Source organism: Anolis carolinensis, chromosome 2 (genome assembly GCF_035594765.1).
Source record: "Anolis carolinensis isolate JA03-04 chromosome 2, rAnoCar3.1.pri, whole genome shotgun sequence".
Taxonomy (NCBI): domain Eukaryota; kingdom Metazoa; phylum Chordata; class Lepidosauria; order Squamata; family Dactyloidae; genus Anolis; species Anolis carolinensis.
In genome coordinates, this window is record NC_085842.1 from 34861345 (window position 1) to 34887553 (window position 26209).

Below are 26209 nucleotides of genomic sequence, written 5' to 3' on the forward strand. Positions count from 1 at the left end.
AAATCATCTTCAGTCTGTGTGTAGAAAGTGTATATTAACGTAAATGAATTTTCTGTTTAGATTTAGGTCCCATCCTCAAGAGGGCTCAACCTGTACTTGAAAGAGCCAAAGAAGACCAGGAGCTGCAGGATCTATTTCAGAGGAAGGGACTCACAAAACCATCTCTGAGGCCCCTTCTACACTGACATATAATCCAGATTATCAAATCAGATAATCCATGTGATCTGCTTTAAAATGGATTATCTGAGTCTGCACTACCATATAGTCCACTTCAAAGCAGATAATCTGGATTTTATATGGCAGTGTAGAAGGGGCCTGAGGTTTCCTTGCCTAAGAAAAACCTATGCAATTAATGGGGTTAACATAGATCAACTTGCAAATTAAAGGCACATAGATACACACTTGAACTTTGACATTATGCTTATTCTGTTGTGATTCAAACTATAAGAACTCTAATGTGAATATATAATGAAAAGGAGGAGATATTCCCAAAGGTATATTTTGATAGGGTTGTTGTATGTTTTCCGGGCTGTATGGCCATGTTCCAAAAGTATTCTCTCCTAATGTTTTGCCCACATCTATGGCAGGCATCCTCAGAGGTTGTGAGGAACTCATTGCCCATTGAAATCAGGCAACTCAATGGAACTCAATGGAACTCATTGCCCATTGAAATCAGGCAAGCCCCCACTCTTTCAGACTTTAGGAAAGATCTAAAAACATGGCTCTTCCGATGTGCTTTCGGAGAGTAACTGTTACATGCTTTTGTTACGCCCCCATTATTTATCCTCTAGACTGTCTGCTATCTTTTCCTTAGTTCCCTGTGGTTTTATTCTTATCCTTTTTCTTATCCTTTTCTCACCCCGAGTTTTAACTGAGTGTCAGTGCGGCCTGCCCTGTTATACTGCTCTTTGGATTTTGTGTTGTACTGTATATGATTCTTTATTGTATTGTTGTAATTGTATTATGATATGTTGTTTTTATATTGTGTTATATTGTATTTTTCCCGGGCATGGCCCCATGTAAGCCGCCCCGAGTCCCCATTGGGGAGATGGTGGCGGGGTATAAATAAAGTTATTATTATTATTATTATTATTATTATTATTATTATTATTATTATTATTATTATGCCTGCCATAGATGTGGGCAAAACATCAGGAGAGAATACTTCTGGAACATGGCCATACAGCCCGGAAAACATACAACAATCCTGTGATCCCGGCCATGACAGCCTTCAACAACACATATATTTTGATACTCAGTTCTCCTTTATGACCTTTCCTCAAAGCATTCAGCACTCAGGGAGGACAACTTATAATGCTTTTAAATTCACTACTAAAATAGTCCTAATACTATACACCCATACTATACCATGCCATACACTTTCCATTCACTTGTTATCTAAACAAATCAAACTCATTTTCATTGAGGGCCAAATCAATATTATGGTTACCTTCAAAAAGCCTTTGAACCCATGAATGGAGAATCCATAGATACAGAGGACCAATTATAATTTTTTTTTACATAGTGGTCAGTGCTTTTTAGTTTTTACCCAGTTAGGGTTCCCAGATGTTATTGAACGACAAACTCCCATCACTTTTGAGTATCCATCATGTGGACTGGGGATAACGGGAACTGCAACCCAACAGAACTTATGGTTCTGAAGTTGGGGAAAAGTTAAAGGACATTTTAAAGTCAGTCATAATACCCAGAAGCCTTGTATCTCAATTCAAACCCCACTCTCCTGACTAAACAGAACAAACTGTAGCCTTCCAGGTTTTACTGTATCCCAGCTCCCATCAGCTCTAGCCATGATGTCTAATGATAAGGAATACAGGAGTTGTAGTTCAGCATCTGGAGGGCCACACAGAATGACATGGAGGGCTGGATTCATCCCGTAGGCCTTGAGATGTATGTGCATTAGTCAATTGTCTTCCGGTGGCCTAGGGGATAAAAGCCTTGTGACTTGAAGGTTGGGTTGCTGACCTGAAGGCTGCCAGGTTCGAATCCCACCCGAGGAGAGCGTGGATGAGCTTCCTCTATCAGCTCCAGCTCCATGCGGGAACATGAGAGAAGCCTCCCACAAGGATGGTAAAACATCAAAAACATCTGGGCGTCCCCTGGGCAATGTCCTTGCAGATGGCCAATTCTCTCACTCCAGAAGCAACTCCGGTTGCTCCCGACACGAAAAAAAGTCCATTGTTTTAAAAGCTTTCTGTTTTAAAAGCCTGTTTGAATAAAAAGATTTTAGCTTGCTGGACTATCAAGATTTTAATAAACAAATACTTCCTGAGTTAATAAACATAGTGAGAATTCAAAAATAAATAAATGCACCAACACAACCATGATTGTGTTAATTCAGCTGTCAGGTGTGTTGGTTTGCCTGTCCTCGGCCTCCTCTTCCCCTCCTGTTTTGCTTCCCTTTGGGTAGCTGGGAGTTTGGGGAAAGGACATGTTTTTTCTCCAGTGTCCTTTCCTCCTACTTGCCAAACACAGGCAACTCTTTGATCCTGTTGACAGAGTAAACGGGGCCGGAGTCCCAGACAAACAACCCAGCCACCTTGACACGTGCGTGCCCGGCTCGTGAGGGCTCCCTGACCTCCGTCCCTCTGGCCACGAAAAATGTCTCGGTGCCAGGATGGCTGCCGTGAGCCCAGCCAGGCTTCTAGGCTAAAGGGCTTCCCTTCGCCAGAACAGTGCCAGCAAAAGCGACAACAACAACATTGCAGGAGTTTTTACACAATTGTGACATAAGCTCCCACATTAGAATTGCAGGAAATGATTCTGAGTTTTAGACAGAACTTTAAAGGATCTATCCAAGGTGCTGACCCTGATGTCTCTTTTGGAGATCCATTCCCAAATGCCAGGGAGAGGCATCAGGCATTACAGGGTTTCCATGGAGTGGAATATGGAAGGCTCAAGACTATAGCTCCCATAGCAAAAACTATTTCACACTGTTACATTTTACAGTGTAAATGCACCACTAACAGCTTGATCCTAGCTTTAAAAGGCATTTTATGTACCCAGTGATGCCTGGGTTGTTTTTTTTTTTTTCATGTTAGGAGTGACTTGAGAAACTGCAAGTCGCTTCTGCTGTGTGAGAATTGGCTGTCTGCAAGAACATTGCCAGATGTTCTGATGTTTTACCATCCTTTTTGGGAGGCTTCTCTCATGTCTCCACATAGGGAGCTGGAGCTAACAGAAGGAGCTCATCTGCACTCTCCCCAGATTCGGTAACCTTCAGATCAGCAACCAAACCTTCAGCTTAGCAGTCCTGCCGGCACAAGGGTTTAACCCATTGTGCCTGGGTTAGGAATTTTGTAAGGATAGACATTCAAAGTAGTCATTGTTTGGTTTTTGGTTTTATGAATGGACCCATTAGAAAATGCATAATGATGTGGGTAAACTACAACTCCTAACATTGCAGGTCAATTTCTACCAAAATCCTTCAGTATTTAAAGTTTGTCATAATGGGGGGGGGGGGGGAGTGCCAAATTTAATCCAGAACCATTGTCAGTTCATTTCACAGTGATATTTGGTTGTGTGTAAACTCACAATATTGTGGGTCAATTTCCCCCAATCCCCATCAGTATTCTAATTTCGCCATGTTGGGTCTATGTGCCAAGTTTGGTTCAGATGTTGGTGGGAATCACAGAGCTCTCTGAATATGAGAACCATCATGGAAAATACATGCAGACATACATCAATAAATACATACAAACAAACTTTTACTTTTTTATAGATATAGATAAAGATTTTGACAAGTATTTTCCAGGTCTTATCCTTTTCTTTTAATTAGTCCTAAAGTAGTTCAGTCCAAGTCACTAGGGACACAACAAATAAGATAAAACACCCAGTCATAGCAAATTTCTACATAGAACACTTTGAAAAACAAGCCCTGGAAACAGCAACAAAAAAGTCTATGATATGGTTCAGAATTGTGAATGATGTCAGAGTAATTTACGCAGCGCAGTAGCAGTTGGATGGAGTCAGTGGAACGCAGCATGAAGAGACATCAGAGCCGATGGTAAAACTATATACAATTTTTACTGAAAGTAGTAATAAAGACAAACAGACTTGAAGACAATGGACACAGGACTTGACTTCTCAGCAGACAGCAGTCGACTCAACTCAGAACTGAACTGATGCAATCAGTAATGCATACACACTTGTGTCTGGATACTCCCCAGCTCCAGCCACACATCAAGGACATCACAGCTTCTTAGCAATTAACTCTTTCTAGACTATAGTACACTCTGGATGATGCAATCAGTATGCAATACAGGCAAGACACAAATTTCATTTAAACACTACCAATACACAAATCCCACATTAACAAATGACACCTTCACCATTTGGAGCCATGGAGAAGAAGAAGTAAACAAGTTCCTGGACCACCTCAACAGCACCCATCCAAACATCCAATTCACCATGGAAAAAGAAAATGAAGGAAAACTGCCATTTCCAGATGTCCTAGTAATCCCTAAACCCAATCAACAATTGGGCCACATGGTTTACAGAAAACCTACACAGACAGATAGGTATCTACATAAAAACTCCAACCATCACCCAAGTCAAAAAAGAAGCACAATCAAAGCCCTGACAGATCGTGCACAAAGAATCTGTGAACCTCACCTCCTCCAAGGTGAACTGAACCACCTAAATTGGGCTCTACAGGCGAATGGAGACTCCACCACAGACATATGAAGAACTGCAAGGTCAAGGACAAGCCATGAGAGTAAAGGCAAAGATCCGCCCAGAGGAAAAGTGTTTTTACCATACATCAAAGGAACCACTGACCGCATAGGGAAGCTGATGAAGAAACACAACCTACAAACTATCTACCAAACCACTAAGAAAATCCAGCAAATGCTATGTTCAGCAAAGGACAAGAGGGATCCTCTCACCTCTGCAGAAGTCTACCTTATACCATGCAGCTATGGACAAGTCTACATAGGGACCACCAAATACAGCATTGCCCTAACACGAATCAATGAACATGAAAGACACTGCAGACTAACTCAACCATAACAGAGCACTTGATGAACCAACCTGGACACAGCATATTATTTGAGAACAGAGAAATGCTAGACCGCTCTAACAACCACCATGTTAAACTACACAGAGAAGTAATTGAAATCCACAAGCATGTGGATTTCAGAGGAACAACTATGCATTGAGGGGGAAGGAGGGGAGTAACCATATTAGTATGTTGAAGCAGGAATAGCCAAGATGAACACGTTCTCCTTGACATTAACATCTGATAATTTTGTCTGAGCGCTATCAAGATAGCAGTGGCTGGTGGCTTCCAAGTCGATGGAATCGTCAACCTATTCTTGGGCTTGGTCCAGATTTGAAAAGAACTAACCAAGGTGTTTGAACTTTCTCCCACTGCAATGAGCTATCCAGGGTTGTGAACTCTATTCCCAGCAGAAGTTCAGAAACATTGAACAGCTTATTTAAAGTAAGATGAATAAAACTGGTTTGCCTTTAAAGTGGTGTGTTTTGTGGTTAACTATGAATTACTTTTCCAACACTACAGTGGGCAATGGGAAGATGTTACTTTTGAAAAAGAACTTCTTAAGCTCTAGTTGTGATGGCTATGCAGAAGGCTAGATTAAGGTGGATGGAGACCTGGAGCAGTTCCAAAACCTAAACCCCTTTTGCCCTTTCAAGACAAAGGAGCAACTCTGGGCCTCCCTTACATCTGGATTCATGCTGCTGTGACAAGGCCTGAGTTAATTATCCAAATCACAGAGTTGGAAGAGATAGCAAGGACCATCCAGTCCAACCTCATTGTGCTATACAGGAAGACACAATCAAGGCACTCCCGACAGATGCTCATCCAGTCTCTCTTTAAAAACCTGCCAAGAAGGAAACTCCACCACTTACCCAGGCTGCATCTTCCATTGTCAAACATCCTCCACTTTGTTGTCGAAGGCTTTCATGGCCAGAATCACTGGGTTGCTGTGAGTTCTCCGGGCTGTATGGCCATGTTCCAGAAGCATTCTCTCCTGACATTTTGCCCACATCCATGGCAAGCACCCTCAGAGGTTGTGGGATATATTGGAAACTAGACTAGTAAGGTTTATATATCAGGAATCAGCCAGGCCTTGAAGCTACAAGGCCATTAAATGCTAATCAAGGTGATTAACTGCAACATTCACACTTTCCTCCAGCAGACAATAGTTCTTTCTCTCCCAGATACATAAACCCCAATTTGCCTAGTTTCCAAAATGCCTCACAACCTCTGAGGATGCCTGCCATAGATGTGGACGAAACGTCAGGAGAGAATGCATCTGGAACATGGCCGTATAGCCCAGAAAACTCACAGCAACCTATCCTCCACTTTAGCAGCTAGAAAATGGGGTTGTGATGGTTAGTAAAATGCGAACTTTTGGGAAAAGTGTTACAGAGATACAGTGTTCCCTCACTACTTCGCGGTTCACTTTTTGCAGATTCACTGTTTCGCAGTTTTTCAATAAACTCTAAAATACTATTATAAATCATAAAAAATTACAATTTACAGCCTAAGGAAGGGAGGAAGGAGAAGCCAAAGGGAGAGAAAAGGAGCCCAAGCAGCAACGGGAGGAGAAGGAGGCGATTTATCAACACACGATTTGTTGATAAAGACTTAAAATAGTGTAACTACTAAAATAATGTATAAATATTAAAATAAATATAGTGTCCCTACTTTGCAGGTTTTCACTTATTGCGGGTGGTCCTGGAACCTAACCCCAGTGATAAGTGAGGGAACACTGTACATGTAAAAAATTATAGTTGGCCCTCTGTATCAATGGATTTTCCATCCACTGGATTCACTGGCCTCATGCAAGGTGTTGGCCCCATTCCAGCAGGGCGGATATGTGTTTATCAGTGAATTTACAGTAAAGCAAAACTGAAAGCTTAGAAATGGCTGATTCCCAGAAGGAAGTCTTTCTCTGGCCTTGCAGGATTTGATCAATGGTCTGCCTCCCACAAGGATCAGCAGGACATTTCTGGGAAGCTTATGAGCAGAGTCTGAAAGCAACAGGCCCCTCGTGTTTGCTCTTCCCAGCATCTGGTCCGTACAGAGTATACTACCTCCAGATACTTTCCATGGAGTCAGCAACCTTCTCCAAGACTCACTAAAATCCTTTTAAAAGGCAATCTAAACAAGTGGATACCAATGCATCTTACAGCAGTGAATTCCCTAGTCCAGCTGCTGAGCATGAGGGAAACATTTTATAACTCTCATAATCCTGTAGCCCCCCATTGCTGATGTATTCCAACAGACTAACTTAACCAAACTTTGTAATTAGATGGTTTAATCTTTGGGGATTGGGGATTAATATTTCTGTCCACCATTCTGGTGGCGAAGGTGTTAAAGCACTGAGCTGCTGAACTTGCAGACCGAAAGCTTGCAGGTTCGAATCTGGGGAGCAGAGTGAGCATCTGCTGTTAGCTCCAGCTTCTGCCAACCTAGCAGTTCGAAAACATGCAAATGTGAGTAGATCAATAGGTACTGCTCCGGCGGGAAGGTAACGGTGCTCCATGCAGTCATGTTGGCCACATGACCTTGGAGGTGTCTATGGACAACGTCGGCTCTTCAGCTTAGACATGGAGATGAGCACCAACCCCCAGAGTCAGACATGACTGGACTTAACGTCAGGGGAAACCTTTACCTTTACCTACCACCATTTCTACAATATTTACAATAAAAATTGTGGACCACCTTAAAGACTAACAGTATTGACAATTGTGGACTTCACTGCCTTAATTAGAGACAAAGAGGAGCTTTTGCACAATTAAAACTTGTGTGGCAGGCGCAGCTGTACCTTGGGAAGTCAGACTTGCAACAGTAGTCCACGCTCTTGTTACATCCCAAATTGACTATTGCAACAAGCTCTACGTGGAATTACCTTTGAAGACTGTTCGGAAGCTTTACTGGCAACAACCAGATTGCTCACCAGAGCAGCGTAAAGGGAGAATACAACCCCCTGTTGCATCAGCTCCATTGGCTGCCAGTCTGCTACCAAGCACTATTCAAAGTACTGGCTTTAGCATATAAAGCCATAAACGGTTCTGACCCAGCTTACCTATCTGAACATATCTCCCTTTATGATCCACCTCGGAGGTTAGGATCGTCGAGGGAGGCCCTGTGTTGTAGCCCAGCCTGAGCTATCATGTGAGCCCTGTGAGCCTTGGGTTGGGCCTGTTCAGCCTGTGATTGTACCTGCACCTGACTTGTGAGAAGACTCTGGGTTGGAGCCTAGAATTCCCATGCAGTCAGATGAGCCTGCTGTCCCTGGACAGCCAGAGTTAAAGGAGGTTGCTTCCCTGAAGATTCCGGAAACAGGCACACAATGGTTTCAAACTGGCAGCTTGAACTGCATTCCTTGGGACAGTCAAAGTCGAACTTTCCCTTGCCAGATGAGCATTTCAGTTGTGATAAGACTAATGAGGTTGACAGAAAGAAAGCTATATGTCAACAGAGACAAGAAAGGGAGGTTTTGAGATGCAGAAAAGGCTATTAATGAGAAAAGGTTTTGAACAAACTTCTCAGTTTTAAGAGGAACTACTTCTGAGATTTTCAGAGGTGGTAACTTTGCTCATCAAGCATTGTTCCTGTTCATGGACTCATAGAATCCTGTTTCATGTGGATTTTCATGCCAAGTTCACGTAGCCTTGTATTTTGAATTTTGTTCCAGTTTTTGTTCTTGCTCTTGGGGAATTTTGGATTATCCAGTCATTGTTCCTGGAGGTTTTGCAGTTTGGATTCCTTGTTCCAGCCAAAGAGCCTGTTATCTGTTCCAGTTTTGTTCCTGTTCCTTGGACTAATTTTGATACCTTGTTGAAGTTTATTCTTGTGTTTGATTTTCTTGGACTCTTGCTTCAAGATTCTCAAGTATCTTGTACCTGATGGACTAAAACCTTGTTTCATTTATTTTGAACTTTGAAACACAAGAATATTGCTTACATATATTCTTCAATAAACAACTTGCTTTGCTTATAGTCTGGGGCTCCAGCATGGTTTTGAGGTGTCTCTGCAGCCTTAGGGTGCAGCACCTTGCTCTCGGTAAAGCCGCCCTGTGTCCCCTTTGGGGTGAAAAAGGCAGGGGTACAAGTGTGGTAAATAAATAAATAAATAAATCTACCCTGTAAAATTAACACAGTTTGACTCTTTAACTGCCTTGGCTCAATGCTGTGAGATCATGGCAAACTGAAAATGCATTTAACAGCACCTCATGGTATGTAAGCATATAGGACTTAGCTCTCTCTCAAAAGAATTAACACGAAGTGTCAAGGAACAGAACAAAGACATGAACACAAATAACTTTACAGAAACTTAGTTCACTTTTATTTGCTATGCTAATCCATCAACAGACAAAGGAAAAAAGCCGCAAGTTGCCATGCTTGTATATGGAATGATGCACTTGGCTGAATTAGACATTAACTGTGGAGACCAGATTATATACTCTACATTGTATTAATGTTTTGCAATGGTGATTAATTTATTCTAGACTTTGTTTTCTAAAACATGTCCATGTTCATTTTTTCAATAAAGGTTTAAAACAATAGAATTAATGAGAGATGTCCAAGATTCCATTCAACTGCATTGTGTCTATTCTTGTTATGTGCCTTCAAGGCATTTCCAACCTATGACGACCTTAAGACAAACCTATTAAAGGGTTTTCCTGAGGTTGAGAATCTATGACTTGTCCAAGGTCAACCCGGCCCCATCTTTCCTGCCGTACAATGCAGTTTGAAACTGCATTATATAGTCGGTGTAGATGGGCCCCCGCTGATTTCCATGGCTGAGCAAATTGAACCCTGGATTCCTGAGTTGTAGTCCAGTGGTTGAACTCACCTCATCTACTTTGCTTCAGGGCTGCAGCGGATTGAAAAGCCACCGTCGTCGTGTTAACCATGCCACTGGATGTGCACCTCACTCTGTGAAGACTGTGGGTTAATCAACTGTACACCAAACTTCACACATTTAAAAAACTCACACACAGGCATCTTCAAAGAAAAATAAAACCAAACCAAAAAGTCCCACGGTGATCAGCGAGTGACAACGGGGGTACGACTGTGAAATCTGGAAGCCTCTAGTCACAGACTGGCATGTGAGTAGATTCAGTCATTCTTCCTCAAGGTCCAAGGCAGTTGAGTAGTCCAGCAGCTGTATCCATGACTGAGCAGCCCTTTTTAGGATAATACTTCATCTTGTTGATGGGAAGCTTCCTACCAGAGTCAAAATTATTTTTTGGACAGATGGCAAGCTATTTAACCTCAGCGACTGAAAGCCAAAACCAAGGTCACAACAACATCTGTTATAGAACTTCAATATGCTGATGATAACGTAGTCTGTGCACATTCAGAAGAAGATCTACAAGCCATTCCAAACACCTTTGCAGAAGCATACGAGAAGCTCGGCCTCTCATTGAACATCGAGAAAACCAAAGTGCTCTTCCAACAGGCACCAGCTAATCCCTCTTCAATGCCAGAAATACAGCTTAATGGTGTAATGTTAGAAAATGTTGACCATTTCCACAACCTTGGCAGCCACTTCTCCACAAAAGTCAACATTGACACTGAAATACAACACTGCCTGAGCTCTGCAAGTGCAGCATTCTTCAGAATGAAGCAGAGTTTGAGGATTGAGACATCCGTAGGGATACCAAGGTGCTTGTTTATAAAGCTATTGTCCTCCCAACCCTGCTATACATCTGCGAAACATGGACTGTCTACAGACGTCACACTCAACTCCTGGAATGACAGGAATGACTCCTGGGAAGACAGGTGGACAAATGTCAGCATCCTCGAAGAAGCAAAGACCACAAATATTGAAGCAATGCTCCTATGCCATCAACTCCGCATTGTCCAAATGCCTGATCACCACCTCCCAAAGCAGTTACTATACTCCCAACTCAAGAATGGAAAACATAATGTTGGTGGACAGGAAAAGAGATTGAATGATGGGCTTAAAGCTAACCTTAAAAACTGTGGCATAGACACTGAAAACTGGGAAGCCCTGGCCCTTGAGCACTCTAACTGGAGGTCAGCTGTGACCACGAGTGCTGTGGAATTTGAATAGACACGAATGGAGGGCGAAAGGGAGAAATGTGCCAAGAGGAAGGCATGTCAATCCAACCCTGATTGGGACCACCTTCCAACTAGAAACCAATGTCCTCACTGTTAAAGAACATGCGGGTCAAGAATAGAGCTCCACAGTCACCTACATATCCACCGTCAGGGCACTACACCTGGAAGACAATAATACTCGAACAACGAGGGATCGCTTAAGTAAAAAAAGTAAGTAAATAATAGGATTTGGATCAATACAAGCTATACTTGTTCATCTACCTCACTGCTTGGAACTGCCTTCAATGCTTGACCAGGGATCCACCTAAGGCTGTCCACATTAAAGTGACATATTTCAGATACAATACTTTCCCAGCAATATTAAGAGAGGTTGGAGATGAAACCTGGGACTTCAGTGTGGAAAATACTTCCTCTTCCACTTAACTATGACCTTGGAAAAGTTACTTTTGGGGGGACTACAACTCCCCAGCAGGCATAACCAATGCCTACCCTGGCACGAGGGGGGATGTCAGTGTCCAAAATGGAAACTTTTCCAAGCTCTAGGTTGAACCCTGCAAGACCAGACCTAAATGGTTCATTCCTTAGATGTTAGACTTCGGCTGAGGTTAGGCTGCTCTTGGCAATCCCTGTCCAAGAAGCAGGTGCCTTTGGCAGCTGTCACACTGTATAAGCAAAGGTCTCTACACAGCTTGCCAAGCAGAGTGCGTAGAAGGGAGGAGGAGGAAGGAAGAGCCTCCCTCCATCCATGCTTGGTCCAAGCTGCAGCTGTCAGTTCCTATCTTTAGTAGGCCTGGTGTCCCCTTACAACCTCACACAATATGTGCTGCTCCTGCATGCTGGGCACCTGCGACTGGCATGTTCTGCTGCCCCCTCCCTCCAAATTTCCCAAAGTCTCAGGAGAAGTAACAACATCAGCACTGAATATTATTGGCCTCAGAGCACTCACTGGGTACCATTTCCATCAAAAGCAAGAGGGAACTGTCTTCAGAGCTAGTGTCCTCCACACACTCTTTGTGCATATTCAGATATGCCTTCATTTTTTTTCCAGGGTTTGGAGAAACTGGTGTTCCTTGTTGACACTAAACAACCACCCAATCCAAATCCAGGATTCTCTCATCCAAAATAAACAAAACCCAGTTATTCTGCCACTGAAACATCTCACAAGGGCAGGCCATAGTCTTAGTCAGCAGTGGAAGTTGACATTCATGACATTCTTGGGTGCCTCTACACTCTAGAACAGTGGTTCTCATCCGGTAGGTCCCCAGGTGATTTGGCCTACAACGCCCAAAAATCCCAGCCAGTTTACCAGCTGTTAAGATTTCTGGGAGTTGAAGACCAAAACATCTGGAAACTCACAGGTTGAGAACCACTGTCCTAGAATGAATGCAGTTTAACACTACTTTCACTGCCCTGGCTCAATTCTGTGAAATCCTGGATTTTGTAGTTTGGTGAGGCACTAGCAGTTTTTGGCAGAGAAAAAGAAATACTTTGTTAAAAAAAGCTATGATAGGATCACCTTCAGGTCAGCATAGAACTTGAAGGTACACAACAACAGTAGTACAATCACAGGGATATTTTAATAAGCAATGCTACATTCCAGTGGCACAATGGATAACGTGTCTGAATACGGATCAAAAGATTCTACGTTCGACTCCTGGATGACTCAAAACAGACTTAACTAACTACATTTTGGCTAAAACAAAAATATTAATCACAGCACCACGTAAATGATAAGTACGGTTGCGTCCTAAAGGATGTTGTTGGCAAGGTCAAAAGAGCTCTGGAAAGGTCTGCTGTGCCTTAACAAACAAAATTTTATGAACAGTTATTTTGGTGTGATTTCAATCTGTCCCTGGCCAGAGGGTGCCATCAGGTGCTGTCCACACCCGGAGGAGGAGGAGGAGGAGGAGGAGGAAGAGGAGGAGGAGGAGGAGGAGGAGAAGAAGAAGAAGAAGAAGAAGAAGAAGAAGATGATGATGATGATGATGATGATGTTCATTTTCTGAAAATGTTACAGAAAATAAACACATCAAACTCTCTGGGACTTCCAAATTCAGACTAACAGAATTTTGGAGCACAATACTCCTGACTTCAAGATCGTGTTAAAAAAGTATGGATTGTCAATGTTGCAATCCCAGGTGACAGCAGAATCGATGAGAAGCAACTGGAAAAGCATACATGATACGAGGATTTAAAGATCGAACTGCAAAGACTCTGGCACAAGCCAGTAAAGGTGGTCCCAATGGTGATTGGCACACTGGGTGCCATCCCTAAGGACCTTGGCCAGTGCTTAAAAACAATCAATGCTGACAAAATTATGATCTGTCAGCTGCAAAAGGCCACCCTACTTGGATCTGCACGCATTATTTGCCGATACATCACACAGTCTTAGACACTTGGGAAGTTTCTGACCAATACAACAGCCAGCAGAGTGATCTTGTTTGCTGTGTACTAATCTTGTTGTGTATTATTGTCCCAAACTCTGGTGCTAGCCCTAAGAGAGGGCTTCTTCTATCTTTCCCCTTTCCTTTCCTTTCCTTTCCGATCAAACCCAGCCTCCATCCTAGCTGCAGCTTTGGGGCAGAGCTGTACTCCAATAACTTCTGCTTGGCATTTCATTGGCATTGGTTTCTTGCTATTTGATCTAGCAAGAGATGGAGGAGAGGGGTGAAGGAGGACATTCCCTGTTAGGACGGAGAGGCCAGGCCCTACAAAGGCTGGTGCATGGTGCAAAGTTCCCTGTGAATGGAGGCATGGGGAGAGTGGGGAGTGGAGTGGGCAGTGTCTTCCACTGATGCTGCTGTTACTGACATATACACACACACCGCTTTCTATCTTTAGCTTTTGGAGTTATGTGAGCCTTACCTACCACCTTGCTCTCTCTCCATTTTCAGATTTAACCCTGCACCCCTCCTGAGATGCATTCTTCAGATGCCGGTGACATCACAAAAAGTGACTGCGCCAAAATGCTGGGACTGTGTTCCATCTTAGCCTCCAAGGGGAATTTAACCCATTAGTGTGCAAAGACAGTGCTGCACAACCCATTAAGAACATGCTGATTACCTACAGATAGAAACATGGCTGCTTGAATGGGCCAAATGTCATAAAAAGGTTTCAATATTTAATAACTCTTTTGTTTTTGTTTTTTAATTTAAAATATCATCACATCATATACAGTATATATAGGAAATAAATTTACATTACATTATGTGTAGAATCTTTTAAAAAGTTATCAAAATGTCAGATACCCAAAGTGAATGCATTTCTATACGTCAGATTGCAATGCAGAGAAATGCATAAGTATGTGTATTTGATGGGAGAAGGGTTGTGTCAGCTTGGAAATACTGACCAAGGTTGTCATTCAATAAAAGCAGCCTGTTCATCATTTACATTTTAATAAATCTGTACAGCAATTGTTGTTCTTGTTGCTGCTGCTGCTGTTGTTATTGTAGTAATAGTAATCATTTTATTTCTTACCAGCCTCTCCTAATGGTCAAGGAGGGTTACAGAACAATTAAAACACATATGCACAGCAAAAGCATCACAAATACGTACCTCTATAAAAGTATCTCTATAAAATACATACACAAAACAGAGATTAAGCTAAAGACATGCATTTAAAACTCATGTTTAAAGATTGTCTGGAGGGGCCTGCCGGAAGAGATAGGTCTTTACATAATTTTTAAATTCCGACAGCTCATTTAGCTGTCTGAGTTCTTCTGGCAGGTTGTTCCACAGTTGTGGGGTGAGTGATAAAGAAGTCTTCTGGGTGACAGTCGCCAGTTGGGTTCTGGCTGGTTCAAGCAGATGCCCCCCAGAAGATCGAAGTGTATGGTGCAGATTGTACAGGAGAAGGCAATCCTTTAGGTAAGCTGGATCCAAACCATGTAGGGTTTTAAAGGTCAAAACCTACACCTTGTACTTTTCCTGGAAACTAATTGGCAACCAGTGGAGTGACTTTAGGATAGGTGTAATATGTTCACTCCTGAGTGTTCCTGTAATCTGGCTCCTGTATTTTGAACCAGCTGCAATTTCCAAACTTGGTACAAAGGTAGCCCAATGGAAAGCGCATTGTAGAAGTCTGACCTTGAGGTTACCAGAACATGCACTACCATCTTCAGCTCCTCCAAATCTAGGAAGGGCCACAGCTACCATAACAACCAAAGCTGATAGTAAGCATTCCTGACTGTTGCATCTACCTGGGCTGACATTTGGGAGAATGGACCCAGGAGCACTCCCAAGCTGTGAACATAGTCTTTCAGGGGAATGTAACCCCATCCAGGACTGGTTGGCACAGCTCCATCACCAGATCAGGACCCTTGATGGCAAGCACCTCTGTGTTGTCTGGATCCAGTTTCAATTTGTTTTTCCTTATCCAGCCCATTACCTCCTCCAGGCATTCACTCACGCTATCCTTAGCTGAAGCTGTTTCTGAAGGCATGAAGAAATATATTTGGGTGTCATCAGCATACTGATAACATCCCGCCCCATGCCTATGAATGTTCTCTCCCAGCAACTTCATGTAAATATCAAAGAGCATTGAGGATAGAATGGCACCTTGTGGGATATCATATAACAGCTCCTTTTTGGAGGACAGCTATCCCCAAGCACCACCACCTGGAACCCACCTGAGAGGTATGACTAGAACTACTGCAGCACAGTGCCTCTGATTCCCAGCCCCTCCAGACATTCCAGAAGGATACCATGATGAATGGAGCCTCCGGTGGCTCAGTGTGTTAAAGAGCTGAGCTGCTGAACTTGAAGATCGAAAGGTCCCAGGTTCAAACCTGGGGAGCGGAGTGAGCGCCCGCTGTTAGCTACAGCTTCCGCCAACCTAGCAGTTCAAAAACATGCAAACGTGAGTAGATCAATAGGTACTGCTCCGGCGGGAAGGTAACGGCGTTCCATGCAGTCATGCTGGTCACATGACCTTGGAGGTGTCTACGGACAATGCCGGCTCTTCGGCTTAGAAATGGAGATGAGCACCAACCCCCAGAGTCAGATATGACTGGACTTAACGTCAGGGGAAACCTTTACCTTTACCTTACCATGATTAATGGTATCGAAGGAAGCTGAAAGGTCTGGGAGCACCTACAGGGTCACAAACACCTTGTCAGTATTGAGATGGAGATCATTCACTAAGGCGGCCATAGCAGTCTCAATGAACATAACAAATCTGGAGCAAAAACAAACTGTTTCTTGAAGAAATGTGCATGACATAACAGTCATCCTCTTAGTAGAGTTTCACTTTGTTTACTTCATATGCCACCTTTATATGACATATTTCCCCCAGAAGCAGATGCAGTGTTGCACTTCTTTCCCAATGGTGAGCTTCCCAGAGGCACTGGATTGATCCCATAGGAATTAAAGCTTGGACTGGTTAGGTCTTTTGGCACAATGAAACAATAATACTCACTAGTTCCAGTCATACAATTATTGTTTCAAATCATGGCTCTGCCCCAAACAAGACAGGGGGGAAACATGAACACTGAGTGCTGTTTAACAGTGGATTCTCCTTCATTGGTGATCTTTATGCAGAAGATGGGTGCCCATCCCTTCTGCATTGGTAGAGGATGGACTAGACGGCCCTTGGGGGTCCCTTCCACATCTATAATCCTGTGTCCACCACTATTTAATCCGTCTATTTGTGAGTATAAAAGAATGGCTGGCGTATGTCCCCTCACCCTCTAGCTTTCTCGATAAACAAGATAGGAATTGTGATTGGGAAAAGAAAATAACTTTGGTCAAAGTTCATATCCTGCTGATGTCAATGGCAAAATCCCTATTGATTTTATTGGCCTCCAGTTACATTTTTTACTTGTTTGTTAAGGCACAGCAGACCTTTTCAGATGCCCTTTTGACCTTGCCATGATCACCCTTTAGGGCTCAACCTTGCTTGTCACTTACCTGGTGCTATGAGTAAGCAGACTCCTTCAAAACACATTTCTAACCCTGTTCATGTTGCATTATGCAGACCGAGTATCCCTTATCCAAAATTTCTGGGACCAGAAGTTTTCGTATTTCAGACTTTTGAAGATTTTTAATACTAAACAATGAGATATCTTGGAGATAGGACCCAAGTCTAAACACGACATTTATTTCTGTTTTATATATAACTCAGACACATAGCCTTTTAGAATATTTTCATAACTTTGTACATGATACAAAGTTTGTGTTCATTGAACCACCAGAAAGAAAGGGTGCCACAATCTCATCAATACATGTGGACAATATTGTGTTTTAGAGCATTTTGAATGTCAGAATTCTGAATAAGGGATACTCAATCTGTATATTAATATTAATAATAATAATAATAATAATAATAATACCCCACTTTATCTCTCTCAAAGACACTCATTCTCCCAGAGCACATAGAGGGAAATGAAACTGCACACACAAGAGCAACTACACAGGCAGGGATCCCACATAGCATGTGTGTTAATCCACATTAACCACTCTCTAGTCTGTGGGTCGCTGTGAGTTTTCCGGGCTGTATGGCCATGTATTGTGAGGTTTGTTGGAAACTAAGCAAGTGAGGGGAATTCCAGACATGAAACAATCAGGGCCAGCCAACACCTCCCAACAAAGGATTCCCCCAGGCAGGAATCAGCCAGACTTTGAAGCTGCCAACAAACCTCACAACCTCTGAGGATGCCTGCCATAGACGTGGGTAATACGTCAGGAGTGAATGCTTCTGGAACATGGCCATACAGCCTGGAAAACTCCCAGCAACCCAGTGATTCTGACCATGAAAGCCTTTGACAATACACTCTCTAATTTATTCAAGGTTTAAAAGCCCAGCCCTTTGCCTACATAAGCAAACACTAGCCGCTTGTGCTGTTTGTAGGCTGCCTTGATTCCCCCTTGGGGTAGAGAAAGGCGGGATATAAATATGGCAAATAAATAAATAAATAAACTGGTGGGTTTCATGGCAGAAGGGTAGTACGTTTCCTTTAGACTTTAGTCTGAACTCTAAAGATACCATACTTACCTCCATGTTCAGCACCCAGGATAGGTCCTTTACATTTGGATTAAATTCTAGGCCAGTTGTCTCCATGACACAGAGCTACAACAGGTAACTATGTCACTTTGAGCAAAGTCCAGGAATGCTCTACAATTTGCTGGAAATGCCTAAACATTCTGCTTAGAGGCAGTCTGGACAGTCAGATCTGGTCTGATTCAGCCCAGTCCACTGTCCAGACTGGACACCAGCACCCTTTCCCTGCACATATCAGTGCAGAGAAAGAGGATGGATCATGGATCTCTTGCCACCATTCCAAGCTGGCCACGGAGCTCTATGTGTAACAGACATCTCTATACTCATCAGGAGTGCCTACATGACCAGCACAAAGGATGGGAGTTTGCTTGGCCTTGCAGGCATTTCTGCTGATGCCAGAACAGGGCAACTACAAAAGCACATTCTGCTCTCAGCAGCTCCGTGGCCAGCTAGGAGTGGTGCCAATGACATGAAGGTGTGATGTGTGCTTCCACGGTGGGCTAGATACACTCCACAGCCACCTGAAAAACGGCCCTGATTCAGCATGGACTATTGTGCCAAAATGCTAATGTGTATGTGTGTGTGTGTAAAAGAAATCCCTTGAAAGATTCTTGCAAAGAAAGCTCTGCAAAAAGGGAGCTGACTTTTTGCAGAGAGACAAGCCACGCCTAAAACAATGTATCGGTTTGATGGCAGTTGGCAGGCTTTGTCAGTTGGAATTTCAGCTTGCTGGGAGAGCACAGAAATGGAGAAGGCTCTCTAATAGCTATGGTCAAGTAGCTGATTTAAATATGCTATGCTGTATATATATTGAATGCTGATTGATTGGTTATTGATCCTATGCAACTACAAGGACATTGTACGATTGCTAAACTGTTTATTTGACTTCAACTCAACAAGTAAAGTTTCCTTTTGTTCTATCAATTCCTCTGCCTGGTCTGAGTCTTTTGCACATGGTGTTAACTGGACTCTGCTGATTCCGCTGCACACTCACCTGGTAACACGGACTTGGTTGCTCCAGGACATATTTACGTTAAGCAGTGTAGACATGCCCCAAGTCTCATAGACTGAGATTAATATCAGGAGGCATGATCCATGCATGCACACAGACACAAACATAGACCAGCATTGTACAAGTATAAGTAAAAAAAAAAGGTAAAGGTTTCCCCTGACGTTAAGTCGTGACCAACTCTGGGAGTTGGTGCTCATCTCCATTTCTAAGCCAAAGACCCGGCATTGTCCATAGACATCTCCAAGGTCATGTGGCCGGCATGCCTGCATGGAACGCCGTTACATTCCCGCTGGAGCGGTACCTATTGATCTACTCACATTGGCATGTTTTCGAACTGCTAGGTTGGCAGGAGCTGGAGCTAACAGCGGCCGCTCCCGCCGCTCCCGGGGTTTGAACCTGGGAACTTTCGATCTCCAGCTCAGTGCTTTAACGCACTTTGCCACCGGGGCTCACAAGTATAAGTATCTTACACTTATATTCTATATGTTTTGCTCATTGCAGAGCTTACCATTCTTCTCTTGTCTATGAGATGTCTGGGACTCCCTGCTGCTTTATGGCAATCCCTTCCACAGCCGTTCTGTTGCTGTTAGAAAGCAGATACATCTGCCTATGTCCTTGTAGTCACACATGGACTAATGACATAATCTCCAACAGGTCTCTTTGCACAATCTTCTTAATTACAAAAGGGATTTGCATGAAATCTCTGATCCCTGAAGGTAAGGATGGGCAGAGTTAATTTTAGGGTTTTCTCTGTCCTTCATGTTGGTGACACACTTTTTAGACAGGCATAATTTCATGGCACAGTACTAGGAAACAGGGGTTTACCCAACACCTTATAAGAGATACAAACACATACATCAATTTTAGTAACAAAATGGTTGGCAACACAACATATCTCATGAGAACTTTTTGTTTGTATTTTTTTCAAAGACTCCAAAGTTTCTCCTTACATTTGCACAACACACCTACACACGAACATGTCGCAACACACAGTTTTGAAAACTCTGATTTATAGAATGATATTACGACTTGGTGTCTCAATACTTACAAAATACATCCACAGGTGTTAGTTACTTATGCAGCTAAGAGAAGGGAGGTTTGATGTTTTCCAATACTGCATAGTTTACCAATTACCCAAAAACTATCTACAGAAACAGAGATTTTCACTGAGAAAAATGACAACAAGATTAGATTTCACTGCCTTGAAGGAAACCACACAAGGACAAATCAAGGTTTACATCCACAGAAAATCTCCACATGAAAACTCCAGGCTAAAGGGGGAGATGTGAAGCCTCTTCAGAAGGGGGACCCTTTCTTCAGCCCTGCTCCAGAAAACAAAACAAATCATATCAAAAGAAATTATTTTCCAGCACAACATCCAGGAAATTTAGAACTGGACAAAATCCTGTGTTGTCTCCTAAGAACACAACGAAACCATGCACTCCTGCATGTGGTGAAGGTTTCAGTGACAAAGAATAAAATAAATTCACTCTTAGTTAAGCTAATTACATGTTACTACTTGAAACAGAGGAGCCCCAAGTGGCGTAGCATGTTAAAGCGCTGAGCTGGTGAACTTGCAGACCGAAAGGTCACAGGTTTGAATCCTGGGAGTGGAACGAGGGCCCACTGTTAGCCCCAGCTTCTGCCAACCTATCAGTTCGAAAACATGCAAATGTGAGTAGATCAACAGGCACCGCTCCGGTGGGAAGGTAACGGCGCTCCATGAGGTCAGGCTGGCCACATGTCCTTGGAGGTGTCTACAGACAACGCCAGCTCTTCAGCTTAGAAATGAAGATGAGCACCAACCCCCAGAGTTGGACACGACTGGACTTAATGACAGGGGAAAACCTTTACTTTTACCTTCTTGAAACAGACTCTCAGAATGCAGAGTGCATGTAGTGCTATTTGCTGAGAAGAGCATGGTGCAGATGCCCTCAGACACATCTTTTCAGAACATGGATTTAGGTGTTTCTAGGTGAGAAGCTGAGATTGGAGGCTCACCTATTTATGAGACTACAGCGCATTTACCCTGTAGAATGAATGCACTTTTACACCACTTTAACTGTCATGGTTCAATGCTATGAAGGTCTGGAAGTTGTAGTTTTATATGTTCTTTAGCCTTCTCTGCCAAAGAGTGTGAGTGCCTCACCAAACTACAGCTCCCAGCATCCCATATCATTGAGCCATGGCCATTAAAGTGATACTTAACTGTATTAATTCTACAGGGTAGGGGCACTCCTAGCCCGCTTCCACACAGCTAGATAAAATCCCACATTATCTGCTTTCAGCTAAGATGTATGGCAATGTGGACTCAGATATTTCAGTTCAAAGTAGATATTGTGGGATTTTCTGCCTTGATATTCTGGGTTATATAGCTGTGTGGAAGGGCCCCTAGTCTCTTTTTATGGATTTTCCCTGTGTTTGTGTAGCATTTTCAAAAACAACGATTCTTTACTTGCCCATGGGCCCAAAGAGGTCAGCGTCCACTGCAGTAACTTGTCCAGCGGGGTTGTTATGACAGTGAATGAAATAAAGATAGTAAAGCTCTTTGCAGATTAAACATGCTCTGTAAACAATAATTTGTAGTTACAGTGAGCCTACAGTAGAAGGAGATAAGACTGAGTAGGGGCTAGTTGCTAAGCAGATGGCTTCAAACTGGCCCAACAGAATGTTTTGCCTTTCGGTAATGTCTCTTCTTGTTGTTGTTGTTGTTGTTGCTGCTGCTACTGTTGTTTTGAAGACTCTGCCTCATTGGAAATCAACAACTATGTTTAAAATTGTACTCCTTCAAACCACAAGCATAAATGATAAAAGAGTTGGCATGTGTGCAAGGGAGAGAGAAGAGTGGCTTTGTTACACATTTGTAAGGAAGATATCTGAGGTGTGACTCAGATGTACCAACTGCCCAGATTTGGCAGGAATCGTCCTGATTAATCCTTTCTCCTCCCACTTTTTCAACAGCTTTTAAAATGTCCTTTCGCCTCCCCCCAATTTGCTCCCTTGTCCTTGTTGGAAAACTTAGTTCCGAGCACAAAATTCAATTCTCTACTGGGGAGAAGAGCAGAAAGAGAAGTCATCTCAGGCAAAAACAAACTGTTGCATTCTCTCCAAGTCTGTGTGAACTTCATCTTTAACAGCTTTGTCACCATGATGTTGCTCATCTACTCATGCCTTGGCTTTCGCCTCTGATATTTTCGGAGGGTATGAAGTGAGAGAACCAATATGGAGTGGTTTGAATGCTGGATGATGGTAGACCAGGATTTGAATCCCTGCTTGGCCATGGAAACCTACTGAGTAAGCAAGTCACGCTGCAAGTGTGATGAAATGAAGGCATTGACATCTCCGGCCCATCCTCTATTCGGATATGAGCCAGCAAGCCAATGCCTTAAATCAAGAAATAGCTTCCTGAGATGTACAGATACACTCTCAGGAACACCTCAGCAAGCGAGAGTCCAAAAGTGGCAGGTTAAAACCCGGAACCTCAATCCATGGCTGTTACTGGATGAGAGACTTCCTCTTGGGCACACAGAAGACTGGGTGACTTAGAAGGTGCTAAACAGACTGTGTTCTGGCACCATGAGATGCAGAGCCAATCTTAAAAAATGGGGCTACAAAGGAGTCCACGACATGCGAGTGTGGAGAAGAGCAAACCACAGACCACTTACTCCAATGCAGCCTGAGCCCTGCCACATGCACCATGGAGGACCTTCTCACAGCGACACCAAAGGCACTCCAAACGGTCAGCTTCTGGTCAAAGCAAAATCTAGTATAATGCCAAGTTTTTAACTTTATGTTTTTTAAATACATTATAATTGTATTTATATCAATTCACTTCTAACACGATAAATAAATAAGCAAGTCACACTCTCACAACCTCAGAGGAAAGTAAGGACAAATCCCTTCTGAACCAATCTTCCCAAGAAATAAATGACCAGGTTGCCTTAGGGTCACCATCACTCAGAAATTATTTGAAAAACAACAACATGGAATGAGTGTAAACATAAAAATAAGGACCCCCTCTGAAATTTCCTTGGAGAGAATGCTGCCCACAAAGGAAAAGAAACAGCTCATTCCCATGCAAAAGTCAAGGCTCAATCAAGATCAGCTCAGGACTGCCTTATCAATTTTACACACAGTGCTTAGGGCCTTCAAAAAAGTAATGCCTATAAAAAAGGAGATGAGAGAGCTGGACCATAAGGAAGGCTAAGCAAAGGAAGATAGATGCCTTTGAACTTTGGTGCTGGAGGAAAATCCTGAGAGTGCCTTGGACCGCAAGAAGATCCAACCAGTCCATCCTCCAGGAAATAATGCCCGGCTGCTCACTGCAGGGAAGGATATTGGAGGCAAATTGAAGTATTTTGGCCACATCATTAGAAGACAGAAATTATTGGAGAAGATGCTGGGGAAAATGGAAGGAAAAAGGAAGAGAAGCCGACCAAGGGCAAGATGGATGGATAGTATCCTTGAAGTGACTGGCTTGAACTTGAAGGAACTGGGGGAGGCGATGGCCGATGGGGAGCTCTGGTGTGGACTGGTCCATGAGGTCACGAAGAGTCGGAGACGACTAAACGAATGAAGAAGAAGAAGATAAAAAAGAATGAACAAAATAATGACAGAACTTGGAAAGAAAAGTAAAAATCCAAAATAAAGGTATTTTTGACGTCTGGTTTTTAATGAATAAGCACGTTTTGAAGTCCACAAAGGTCACTAGGACAGTTTTTGAAAAGAAGTCTGTCTGTACCTAGTGGTTTGTCAGGCCGAGGAAGGCAGTGCCAGAGGCCTATGCAAACATTAATGGGGTCTACATCAGAGATCGCAACTGCTCTGCCAAATAATGTGTTTGAATGAACTCTGAAGATATCACATTTTGAGAATGCATTTCCCTAACACCTGAATATTTGCAACCTCCCCAGTTAATCTGGGAATCAGGAACAGGCTTGAGAGAGCGCTCTTCCTAGGAATGCTTGCCCCTTACGCACCCATTAGGAATTGTCCATTGCACAAGATAGTGAGAGAAAATCTTATGTTTGGTTCCCAACTTCTAGGCTCGAGATGGCCAGTGACTTGCCCAGCAGTCCCAAAAAGGTCTTCTCTCAGCACATAGGTTGCTCCTGGCAAGGTTACGGAGGGCATGACACCTTGGGTGCCGGCCAAGGAGCTCTTTGCGGGAAGTCAGGCGGGGGCTTGTCAGTCCTGGCCCAAGGGACCTGTTACGTGCTGTACCTCTCTGCCGCATAGCCAGGGAAATACTGTCCCCGGCACAGGGCAAGAAGGCATCTGCCTATGAAGCTTCCTCCCCAACATAAAGGTGGCTTTATGTTCACCAGAGCCGTTGCAAGACTTCTTGGCCAGGCGATGGCAATCTCTTGGCTGGCTCAACCCCCCCCCCCCCCCCCCGCAGCGGTGTTTTCCTTTGGTGTGACACAAAGAGAGAGACGAAGGTCCTGCATTCCCAGCCAAATACCATTGTTTATCTCAGGCCCAGATAAGGGCCAGGCAGCCTTGCGGATTTGTGCTTGTTGCGAGTGACTCACCCTGCATGAAGTAAGCCCTGTGCCAGGATGGAGCCCCCTGTTTATAAATAGTTGACCTTTTGTCTTCTTCAGTCCTAACTGGGCCAAAATCCAGGAAGGAGCGTGCCTCGCACAGCAAAGCCTCGGCTGCTGTCAGGACTCCCATCAGGCGGAGAGGTTAATTTGGACCATAGGTTCATAAAGGTTTGCCCCCAGCACTTTAGTATTCAATGCCATTATTATTATTATTTTCTCGTGTCAGGAGGTGTGAGAGAATTGGCAGTCTGCAAGGACATAATAATAATAATAATAATAATAATAATAATAATAACAACCCCCCCCCCCCCCCCGCAGGTGCATTCACTGCACCCTCGCAGTGATGTTGACCGGCTATATCTGCCTAGAAGATCAGGGGGCAGAGGACTCTTACAAGTAAAGCAAGCAGTCAAAGAAGAAGAACATGTCCTGGCAGAATATGTCAAGCAAAGTGAAGAACCTGCTTTGATTGAAGTCAAAAATCAGAAACTCCTCAAAACACAGCAGACAAAAAACCAGTACAAGAAAACCGCACTACAAACTAGAGCTGACAGCTGGCACAACAAAACACTGCATGGAAAGTTCCTTGACAAAATTGAAGGAAAAGCTGATAAGGAGAAGACCTGGCTCTGGCTCACGAATGGGACCCTGAAGAAGGAGACAGAAGGCCTGATCCTTGCAGCCCAGGAGCAAGCCATCAGAACAAATGCAATTAAGGCCAAGATTGAAAAATCAGCTGATGACCCAAAATGCAGACTGTGCAAGGAAACCGACGAAACCATTGATCATATCCTCAGCTGCTGTAAGAAAATCACACAGACAGACTACAAACAGAGTCACAACTATGTGGCCCAAATGATTCATTGGAACTTATGCCTCAAGTACCACCTCCCAGCAGCAAAGAACTGGTGGGATCACAAACCTGCAAAAGTATTGGAAAATGAACATGCAAAGATACTGTGGGACTTCCGAATCCAGACTGACAAAGTTCTGGAACACAACACACCAGACATCACAGTTGTGGAAAAGAACAAGGTTTGGATCATTGATGTTGCCATCCCAGGTGACAGTCGCATAGATGAAAAACAACAGGAAAAACTCAGCCGCTATCAGGACCTCAAGATTGAACTTTGGCAGAAACCAGTACAGGTGGTCCCGGTGGTGATGGGCACACTGGGTGCTGTGCCAAAAGATCTCAGCCGGCATTTGGAAACAATAGACACTGACAAAATCACCATCTGCCAACTGCAAAAGGCCACCCTACTGGGATCTGCACACATCATCAGAAAATACATCACACAGTCCTAGACACTTGGGAAGTGTTCGACTTGTGGTTTTGTAAAACGAAATCCAGCATATCTATCTTGTTTGCTGTGCCATACAACGTCGTTGTGTTGATAATAACAACAACAACAACTTTATTTGTATTCCACCCTATCTCCCCAAGGGGACTCAGAGCGGATTCCAACATACAATGGCAAACATTCAGTGCCTCCGTAAACAAACAAATACAAAAAAGGTCTGCAGGTGTAAAAGAGTAGTAGGATGCTTAGATGTATTGCAATTGTT